General features: G+C 43.7%; 1 pseudogene; it reads right to left on the reverse strand.

Annotated features, from left to right (window-relative positions):
• Window positions 1-211: 211 nt before the first annotated feature.
• Window positions 212-597, reverse strand: LOC144684666 (cytochrome b-c1 complex subunit 9 pseudogene; annotated as a pseudogene).
• Window positions 598-11,670: the final 11,073 nt, after the last annotated feature.

Consider the following 11,670-nt stretch of genomic DNA (forward strand, 5'->3'; position numbering starts at 1 on the left):
CCCGGAGTAAAGGTAAGTGAAGCAGGCTGAATGGGGCCAGTGAGGCCCTTTTGAGGTGTGTGGAGGAGGTGGTCGATATTAAGGCAGGAGTGGGGAGGCGGCTTTCAGTGGGGATGGCCCTTTTCACTGGCATTGCCCTTCTTATGGCACAGAGTGCCTAATCAGGAGGGGGACCTGAGCCTGCAGGTTTGTAGAACATTTATATCTTTCAGTAATCATTTTCAACAAATGGACCCAACATTAATTCAATTACCGTAACAATCCATTTTTCAGGGATTGATGAAATAATCTGTCAACAGTCTGATAAAGTTAATAGTTCTGGTGGATGGCATTGTAATGCTGGGCTGTTCAACAGGAGCAACACCCCAGGAGATGGAAAGCATCATGCAGTATGGAATTTTATTTATTCTTCCTCATTTTTCTCATAATTGTGTTTGATGTGTTTCCAGAGTTTCCCCTCATTAATGTGCTCAAACACAGCATTTCCGGCTTGGTCGAACACCCTCTCGAAGAAGATGGCGCCCAGCACAATGCTCAGCGCGAAGGTGGAAGTTCTCTTGAACATCAGGTTGTAAACCTGCCTCAACATCGCCATCTTCCCACCATCAGCAGTGGCAGGATGAGGCCCTCAAGTGCCTCTTAATTGGCCACTTAAAGGCCTCAATTGGCCCAGGGACAGGAAGGCCAACCTTCAGCCTGTGCTGTCGAGAAATCTCCTTGCTCCAACCAACGCAACTTCACTGCTTCCCAAATTGGTATTTAACTTTGAATCATAATATAGAATTAAAGTAATTGTCTAAGCGTCATGCCAAGTGGCATAGGCGACCATGGCCTTCCAAATTTTCCAATCATAGCAACTGTGGATGACCTCGTTGTTGGGAGCTCTGTTTAGATCAGAAGACAAGGGAGTTGTTTGGACACATTATATGTGCAGAAGGGTTGGAGTCTAATTCCACCGTAATGATTAATGGAAGAAGAGCAAGCGGCCGACAGTGAAGGAAACGATTAGGCAACATTAAAGACTGGTTTAACCAGAAGTCTAACAACAAGAATTAAAGTACTATGTAAAAATAACAACACTGTAAGGCTTTCGAATGGGGACAGAATTATATTTGCATGCCCTGTCTCTCAAACGTTCCTTCACCCGAGGGCTATATTCGCTTTGGTTCCCAAGGTACAATGCTATGGGGTATTTACTTGTTTATAACAGTAACTTTACTTGCATTTATTTACTGGCTTGCACATCAAAATCCCACAAAGTACCTTAAATGATTACATGGTGTAGTGCAGTGATTGTCACATAGGCAAACACGGCAACAATTCTGTTCTAACTCCTGGGTCAGGTAGTCCGACCCTCCTGACTACCCTCCCAACCTCCTGACTAAGCCCCCACATCCTCGGGTACCGCCCCGTTACCCCCCCCCCACCCCCCCTACCACCACACTGGACTCCTGACTGCCGCCCCATATCCCAGACTAACCCCCTATCCCTGAAACTACCCTCCCAAACCCCCACTAACTGCCACGCCCTCTGACTACTCCCCCACCCCTTGAATACACTCCTGACCCCCATGACTACTCCCCTCACCCCCTGCCTAGTCCCTGATTACCCAGGTGGACCCCTCCAACTACCCCCAACACCACACTGAACACCTGACTAGCCCCCACCCCCTGACTACATCCCAAACCCCCGACTATCCTCCCGATCTTCCTGGCTATACCCCCAATCTTCAAATGCCCCCGCCACCTGATTACCCCCTCACCTCCTGGCTAACCCCCACCTCCCTGACTGCGCCCCACCACCCACCGACTACCCCCGCCCCCTGACTACCCATCTCCAATCATCGACTACCCCACCCAACCCCTGACTACCTCCCCCAGCCCCCGGCGACCGCCCACCCACCCTGACTCCTCATAACCCCCTGACTACCCCCATTTCCCCACCCTCCCGAATACCACCCCCCCAACCACCTGACTACTCCCCCTACCACCTCGAGCACCCCCACCAACCACCCGACCCCCTTGCCCCCTCCAGACCACCCTACCCACTCACCCATTTACCTTACACACTGTCGCTAGCTTGTCAAAGTTGACTTGGAACGTTTAAACTTACCAGTTTACAGCAGCTCGTGCCGTAAAAAAGCGGCATGGCTTGTCTTCCGCCAACACTCTTCCACTATGAGGGAAGGACTCCAGGAGCAGGCACTCTCCACATTTCTCATCAAATCCGGGTCGGAAGTCCAGGTGATCCGACAGTGATTGCCACTCCATGGAAGATTCAGCCCAGTGTTTGCATGCCCTTAAAGTTAGACTACTGTTAAGGACAGGACGGTGGTTAATTTAAAAAGCACTCATTTCTCCTCTCACCATTAGCCTGTAAACAGAAAGGTTTTTTGATTTGTTTCCCTTTTTATAAGCATCGGCGTATTTCCCCAACCCATCGATTTTTGTGTGATCTAATTTCTAGTAATAACTCTACAGCAAACTCAAGGTAGGAACTCAAGGAACTCAAAAGGTTAGTTTATGTGCACACACTCAAAACGCGAAGAGGATTCACAACATCCCCCTCACATTCAGATAGTAAAGAGAGGGATAGAAAAAAGAAAGTTTTACAGTGCAGAGACCACAGAGAAAATAAATAGTGGCTCATGTGGGTTCTGGAGTCCAGAATCAAAGTCCCGTGAGGTGTTCCTTCACGGAGGTCAGCAGGCCGAAAATTGATGTTGTAAAAATTGACTTTTCTGGTGGATTTCACACGATGAGATAGGTATGCAGAGATGAATCAGTCTTGCAGGCAATGGCATAGAGCTCCCAACAGAAGCAGGGTAGATGGGGCCAGGTGTGCAACTTGGACCACAGCTCCACAGTGGCCTGCTAGTCAGATGTTAAACAGCAGACTGAGCTTTTCAGCTCATCAGGACAATATTACTTACTCCACAAGCCAGAGGCCTATGTCACATGAATCAATCCTCTCCACCATCTTTGACAAAGGCTGCGCATCCACCTTTTGGAATCCAAGGACTGTTAAATGTCTCCGCCATTAGAAATTGAAAGGAAGGTTGCGGTATCTTTGTCTTAGCAGATGATCCAAGCCCCTTTGGTCAGCCTGGGATATTAAATGCAGATGGCCTTTGTATAGCTCTTTTTGAAGATGGGATGTACATTCCACATGGGGCCATTAGTGGCTCTTCAGAGATAATGAGGTGTGGGCTTTCCTAAAACTGCCAAGTGGCATCTTTTGTTCTGGGGTCACAGTCAGACACCGTTTCAGCCATTTTAAAGGTCTTTGTTCAGTTTCTAAAAAATTTAGAAATAGCGATGAGCATATCTATATATTTTATAAAAAATATACAGTGTGAGGTCTTAGTCCCTCACATTATTGACAGCTAAATTAATCAAGGTGTTTAAAATGATAATAGAATTTGACAGGTAGGGAAATCCAGACCAAGGAGGCATTATTGTAAAATTATAGCTAAGCCGTTCAGAAGCAAAAGCAGAAGCAGATTTTCAAAGAAAGGATGAGAAATCTGGATCAATCTCCCTCAGAAAGACTGTGGTGCTGCATCAAATGAAATGTTCAAGAGTGAGATCAATAGATGTTGTTGAGTAAGGGTATTGAAGGAAATGGAACAAAGGTGGGTAAATAGAGCTGAGATACAGATTAGCCTATCTTCTTATATGGTGCAGTTGACGTTCAAGAGGAAATAGCTGGGCTTCCTCTTGGTCAAGAGTACTGGCCAACAGTAATTTCAGGCACCTGCATTGACTAAATAAATGAAAATACAAGGAAGAACTTTGCTGGAAACATGTCAAGTATTTTATTACATAGAAAAGAAAAGTTTCAGTTTGACAGATTTGAAAATCTCTAAATGATCATCAAGAGGGTATTTCCTCTTCAATCTGTCAGGTCATTGTAACCCTGCTCCTTACTGGCCAACAGCAAGAACATTCATTGCAATCTTGTTCATTTTTCAGTATTTTTTAAAAACTACTTTATTTCTTGGCACTGATGCTACAGTACGAGTATGTTTTGCAATTTCTCTTGTCATTATAAAAACCTCCTTTGTGTACTTAATATGTCTGAATGGAATTTTGTTAACAGAAAATTAATCCATCTACTTGCAGCTAAAGCCTGCTGACCCAGCATAACCAGCCTGTAAGGCTAGCACTGTGAACAACTACAGGTGCCAAAGAAAGTATCACAAGCATTTATGTATTTTGAAATTCTTCAAAAGCTGGCAAATAGTAAGGAATAAATATCCTTTATGTTTTTTGTAGACCTTTAATAAGTGATGTTGCTTGTTTAGATTAATTGAAAATGGATTGCTGTTTTAGAGAACGTTTTTGGTGCAGTTCATGATTTATAACACTTTTCCCTTTATATATAAAAGAAACTTATCAGATGAATTGCTCCTATTTTCAGAGTTTTTCTTTCAAATATTACCAGGAATTTTTTTCCTCAAAAATTTATTAAGTGGGCTCTAGACCTCTGAAGGTGTGTTTTGAACTAAAATCACATAGTTATTAGTTACAGGCAGTAGCATAACCGCAAAATAATTGAATGAGCTAAGCATAGAGCCAGGGATCAGGGAGGGCCCTTAAATTGTAAATCAAGGGGCTCTGATCATATTCCCTATCTTCAAAGTTATGAAGGTTTTTACCTGAAACACTTTCGTTAGAACTATCCAGTGTAAATATGCCTGTGCTTTAAAAAAATTCATCATGTTAAGCTTCAAAACAAAGTACTCGAAAATTTGAATAAAAGGTTATCTGTAATATATTTGCCAAAACCTTAATTCCACAGTTGTCACGGATTCCTGTTAAAAGAGTTGAAAACGGGTCCTGTTCATGGATGGTTTTGTACCTTATTTTTTATAAACATGATCTCAGTTTTGGTCTTTGACATGCAGTACAAGGACATAATGATTGATAGCTTGATCTTTAAGCAATGCAAAAATAAAAAGTCACAGCACTGAATTCATTAAACTTTCCACTATGGATTTAAGTCATGATTTTTGTAAAAACTAATGAGTTCCACAGAGATACTTGTAATGCAGCTATAATAGAGCTGTCATTAAATTATTTTTATCTTGTACGTCCACTTCTTTAACTCAGATGATTAATATTCTGTGCTGTGTAAAACCTTACATTTCATTCCACAGACTGTGGGAATAAGATTGCATTGCCATATGTCAATGTTTAGAAAGTAAGCCACATTAAACAATACCCAGACAAAAAAAAGTGAAATGTTGATTTGCACCACCTCAGTTGTGTTCTGAATTTGGTGGAAAGGCAAACTGTAAGTCATGCTGTTGCAATGTTTTCAAACAATTCCTTCAGGAATCCTCCTGAAATTATCAGCAAAATTAACAACAGAAGCTACACATGATGACTCATTTGAAGGTCTTTTTTGGCTGTGATGACTGACTAGCAATTAATTATACAGTCCCATCTGGAACGCCTAAGCTTTGGGTTGAGAGTAACAATATTTGAGCCTAGTGCTACAGCTGATGCCACCTTTGATTTCTGCCCATATTTGTCCCTGTGTTTTTGGATACCAGAGGGTCCCTCTGAAGTCAGCACTGTTTCAAATGTGCATCTGAGCACGTTTGAGAGAAAAGATTTGCCTCTCAGGTTACAAGAGTGACCTCTAGTGTTAATTCTAAAAAATCAAACACTGGTTATTCTCAATGAAATGCCTGCATTCAGTGCATCTTTATATAAATATGAGGTGCACACTTGTTGGCCTACAACTACATTATTTGAAGTAAAATAGATGACAACTGCACATCACTGGATAAAGTGGTAAGACTCTAATGACTGGTGAGACAAGCAGGCATTTCACACCAAGCTCAATAAAAACATGGGGACTGACAAGACTGGACAGGGAGAGTAATTGCAGGTAGAATAAAACCTAACAAAGCACCTTTGCAATTTGCGTAAATATCTTCTGTTAAATGGGAGGAACTCCTTTTCCATCAACATTTTGATCTCTGGAGACAAGGGAGGGAGATAGCGTAAACATTGAGCAGCACAGGAGGCTGATTGCTAACAAAGCTCATCATTGTGAAAAGCAATATAAACAGAGTGATGCCTTTTCTTATTCATTCATGGAACGTGGGCGTCGCTGGCTAGGTCAGTATTTATTGTGCATCCCTGAATGCCCTTGAGAAGGTGGTGGTGAGCTGCCTTCTTGAACCGCTGCAGTCCATGTGGAATCGGTGCACCCACAGTGCTGTTAGGGAGGGAGTCTCAGGATTTTGACCCAGCAATAGTGAAGAAACGGCGATATATTTCCAAGTCAGGATGATGAGTGGCTTGGAGGGGAACTTCCAGGTGGTAGTGTTCCCCTGTGTCTGCTGCTCTTCTCCTTCTAGACGGGTTTGGAGGCTTGGTGAGTTCATGCAGTGCATCTTGTAGATGGTACACACTGCTGTTACTGTGCGTCGGTGATGGAGTGGGTGAATATATATGGATGGGGTGCCAATCAAGCGGGCTGCTTTGTCCTGAATGGTGTCAAGCTTCTTGAGTGTTGTGGGAGCTGCAGTCATCCAGGCAAGTGGAGAGTATTCCATCGCACTCCTGACCTGTGTCTTGAAAAATGGTGGACAGGCTTTGGGGAGTCAATAGGTGAGTTACTTGCCACAGAATTCCTAACCTCTGACCTGTTCTTGTAGCCACAGTATTTATATGGCTAGTCCAGTTCAGCTTCTGGTCAATGGTAACCCCCAGAATGTTGATAATGGGGGATTCAGTGATGGTAATGCCATTGAATATCAAGGGACGATGGTTAGACTATCTCTTGTTGGAGATGGTTATTGCCTGGCACTTGTGTGGTGCAACTGTTACTTGCCACTTGTCAGCCCAAGCCTTGCTGCATTTGGACATGGACAGCTTCAGAGCCTGAGGAGTCACGAATGGTGCTGAACATTGTGCAATCATCATCCTCACTTCTGACCATATGATGGAAAACAGGTCATTGCTGAAGCAGCTGAAGATGGTTGGGCCTAGGACACTATCCTGAGGAATTCCTACAGTGATGTCCTGGGACTGAGATGATTGACCTCCAGCAGCCACAACCATCTTCTTTTGTGCTAGGTATGACTCCAACCAGCGAGTGTTTTCCCCCTGATTCCCATTGACTCCAGTTTTGTTAGGGCTCCCTGATGCCACACTCAGTCAAATGCTGCCTTGATGTCAAGGGCAATTACTCTCAGCTCACCTCTGGAGTTTAGCTGTTTTGTCCATGTTGAACCAAGGCTGTAACGAGGTCAGGAGCTGAGTGACCCTGGCAGAATCCAAACTGGGCATCACTGAGCAGGTTATTGATAAGCAAGTGCCGCCTGATAGCACTTTAGATGAATCATTCCATGACTTTACTAATAATCGAGATTAGACTGATGCAGCGGTAATTGACCGGGTTGGATTTGTCCTGCTTTTTGTGTTCAGGACCTACCCGGGCAATTTCCACATAACCGGGTAGATGCGAGTTTTGTAGCTGTACTGGACCAGCTTGGCTAGGGGCACAGCAAGCTCTGGAGTGCAAGTCTTCGGTACTATTGCTGGAATATTATCAGGGCCAATACCCTTTGCAGTATCCAGTGCTTTCAGCCGTTTCTTGATATCACGTTGAATCAAATTAGCTGAAGACTGGCATCTGTGATACCAGGAACCTCCGGAGGAGGTGAGATTTTTCTCACTTCTCCCATTCATTGACCTACCAGGGTGGTTCTAACCCATTTGCTGTTGCCTCTACTATTGCATTAGGAACAATTAAAATTAAATATCAGCTTTTCAGAACAAATCAATCTGTAGAATTTGCCTTGGAGTTGTAAACTTTGGCGTGATTTAATTAGAGTCTACTGAACCAGGATGTAAAGCAAAACTGTTTTAGTGCACAATGAATTAACATGGAGATATTGATGTGCATAATGAATTACATTTGCGGATGACATAAAACTTGGGAGTATTGTAAACTGTGAGGAGGACAGTGCAGAACTTCAAAAGGACATTGACACATTGGTGGAGTGGGCAGATAGGTGGCAGATGAAGCTCAATGCAGGGAAGTGTGAGGTGATACACTTTGGTACAAAGAACATGGAGAGACAGTATAATATGGAGGATACTATTCTAAAGGGTGTGCAGGAGCAGAGAGACCTGGGTGTATGTGTACATAAGTCATTAAAGGTGGCAGGACAGGTACAGAGAGCTGTTTCTAAAGCATAAAGTATTCTAGACTTCATTAATAGGGCATAGAGTACAAGAGTGGGGAGGTTATGATGAACTTATATAAGACACTTGTTAGATCACAGCTGGAGTATTGTGCACGGTTCTGAGTGCCACACTATAAGAAGGATGCGAATGCATTAGAGAGAGTGCAGAAGAGGTTTACGAGAATGGTCCCAGGGATGAGACACTTCACTTATAAGGAAAGATGAGAGAAGTTGGGACTGTTTTCCTTAGAGAGGAGAAGGCTAAGAGGAGACTTGATAGAAGTTTTCAAAATCATGAGGGGTCTGGACAGAGTAGATAGGGAGAAACTGTTCCTGCTCGTAAACGGATCAAGAACCAGAGGGCACAGTTTTAAAGTGTTTTGCAAAAGAAGCAAATGCGAGGTGAGAGAAACCTTTGTCACACAGCGAGTAGTTAGGGTTTGGAATGCACTGCCTGGAAGTGTGGTGAAGGCAGGTTCAACTGAGGCATTCAAGAGGGCATTGGATGATCATTTAAATAGAAACAAAGTGCAGGGTTACGGGGAAAAGACAGGAGGTTGGCACGAAGTTAAAATGCTTAAAGAGCCGGTGCAGACACGATGGGCCAAATGGCCTCCTTCTACACAGTAACAATTCTGTGATTATGGGAGAGAGGAGGAACATTCCAAACATGCTTAGACATTTTCTTTATGACTCCTGGGGTTGAATCTTCCTATCAATGTCAGGAACCACAAGTCGTGCTATTTCCCAACTTCTCAAACCTGACCCCGTCACCTCCTTCCATTACCACAGTATTTTTGTCTCTGTGAAAAATGGGAGGGCAGGGTCCATGTCTGCCACCTCCCTAAGCAGGACCAAGGCAGTGATGGAGATGTGTGGCTGGTAATGTGGCCTGGTTTGAGGGACCTCCTCTGTTTGCTGTGTCAATGACCCTGTCCTCTACATGGTCATTAGGCCCTCTGGCTCCCAGTCTTCGGGCCTCACTTCCTCATGTTCTCACTTCCCCAACAATCCCCATGGAAAAACAGATGTCTGACCAACTGTTCAAACTGCTTATGTGGATACAGTTGTCAATTGGCCTCATTATGAATGCTTTGCTGAGCTCCAAGAATGGCTAATAAACTCAGCTCAGTAGGTTTCTGTTAACGCTGCTTGAAGGGGAGAACTAATTTTGTTTAATAGACATCTTTAATACCTTGTAATAAGTTATTCTGTATTCAATCTGTTTTTTTCTATGCTGGTTTGCTTATTTAGACAAGATTAAGAGGTATGAAGTGGATTAAAACTTTTGTCATTGTTACTATTGTCATGACCATGGATCCAATCCTCACATTACTTATGGACATATTGAACTTTTAAGTAAGACACGTGTTTTTTTAAAAGGACATGCAAGAAAACACTGGCTGAGACTGTAGGGTAACTTGACCAACTAGTTCAGAGAGAACGGAATGTCACACCTAAAAGTATGACACGGCCTACTTCAGGCAGATGCACTTCAAAGAAAAAGATACAACACAAACTGAACTGTAATTTCCTTTGGTTGTGGAGATAATGGAAAATAATTACTATCTCAGTGGAAACCACCTCCTGTTGAGTTATACCCCAGATTGTGAACATGATCTGAGTTGAAAAGGAAACAGGTCTGGGTGAAAGACATATTTGTTTTTTTTTTCCTTTCCAGGAATACAGAAAGGAAGGGGTTTAAAAAAGCCAACTGTAACCCTAATTCTGTCTGCTAGCCTGGTGTCCTGTTCTGGTGCATGTGTGCTCTGAAGGTCACAGCTGAAGAACACCAGCAGGGCATCCCTGTGCTTGCAGATAAAAAAAGTAATTTCTCGCTGATTGCTGGAAGCAAGTCACAAGTCAGCAAAGCCACAGTCGAAAAGAAAACAGGACAGCTCCTTTCAGCTAACCTGCAGAACCAAGAATCTCCAACCCAACTGCTCAACAGCCAAAGTCAGCGGGATCACCCCAACCTAACGGCCGCAACATTTCGCCATCTATTCCTCACGGATGAGCCAAAGGGCTGACTCATATATTTTTTTAACTCTTATTTTTGGACTCAATCTCTCATTTCTAATCTGTGTGCATGTGTGTTGCATTTTTATTATTTTCCTTCATGTTTAGTAACTAATAAACTCACTCTTTCTTTGACCCAAATCAGCCTTATTAAATTGGTTCCTTTTAAAACATAAATACAATTGGACTGGGCAAAGGTATCCACGAGGGAAGGGATCCTTTTTAAATTAACCTTGTCGTGACCAACTGAGGGGGTTGAATAAAGAAAGGGAGCCAGTTCATCCCTCCTCACCAGGGAGCACAACAATTGTGGATGCCTCATCCAGGATCATAACAAATTGGGAGAACCTTGCCCAGGGACCGGTCGTAACACAATGAATGGCTATGATTGACATTTCTATCAGGTTCCAAGGTGAGCAGTTCTTTTCAAAGGAGATTTTCAAAGCCTCTGCTACTTATTGTCAGTATCAGGACATTTTAAAAACTTGCCAGACTTGCCAATGGCTCATTAGTTCTGTATATGATGGATACTGGGAAAGTGGGCAAGGTAGCAATGGGGATGGAAGATGCATGGGGGGCCTGGAAGGGGTATGGGGCCAATGAAAGGGGCATGGAAACGTGAAGTGTCATGGGGATTGGAGGGAACATGGGGCTATGGAGGGGATTTGAGGGGGCATTGGCAAGGGCTTTTAAACTTGCCTGTCAGAAAGGTTCCTGACTCCTCAGCAGGCTTCCACCAATGTTCATGAACTGATTCACCTGATGGGGTTCCGACAACCTTCAGGAACCCACCTGCCTACATGAAAATGCCAAAGGCAGACAAAGTTTGAATTTTCAGCAGAAATTTAAATTGCAAACCCAGCATCACTTTAAATAAGCACCAGGTCACAACCTGCCATGATTCCCAACCTGACAAAAATGGCAAAAATGGAGGGCTGCAGGAATCATCGTGGGAATGCAAAATTGTGGCCTTATACTCGCTGAACCATCCTAGAATGAGTTTGGCTTAATTGATGAAAGGCCACAACCTAAAACATTGAGTGGAATATTGTGCCCTCCTCGTTAGCAAGTTTGGTGGTGGGGGTCATTTAATTGGGTTGGAGAGTGGCAAGAGCGGATTTACAATGAAACACACCATGCCATGGCATGGGGCCCCCAAATGACAAGGGTGCCCCAAAATGAATGAGTTTCAAAACATTGCCTCCTGTTAATTCTCGGAACAAAACAGAATTTCCTCCTCCTGAACCTGACCATGAGATATTGGCAGGGTTTCTGAGTGTCAAATTAAACCGTCACTCCAGGCTTTCCAGCGCAGCCATGACTGGCTGACTAACTGCTCTGCTGTTTGAAAAATGCAGTGAAACTATTCAGCCAACCACAGGCTGATTCCTCCTTGCATTTGCTGCTGATAGGCTCACTAGTGGACCCCAGGCAAGGCA

This window comes from Cetorhinus maximus, chromosome 1 (genome assembly GCF_964194155.1).
Source record: "Cetorhinus maximus chromosome 1, sCetMax3.hap1.1, whole genome shotgun sequence".
Taxonomy (NCBI): Eukaryota; Metazoa; Chordata; class Chondrichthyes; order Lamniformes; family Cetorhinidae; genus Cetorhinus; species Cetorhinus maximus.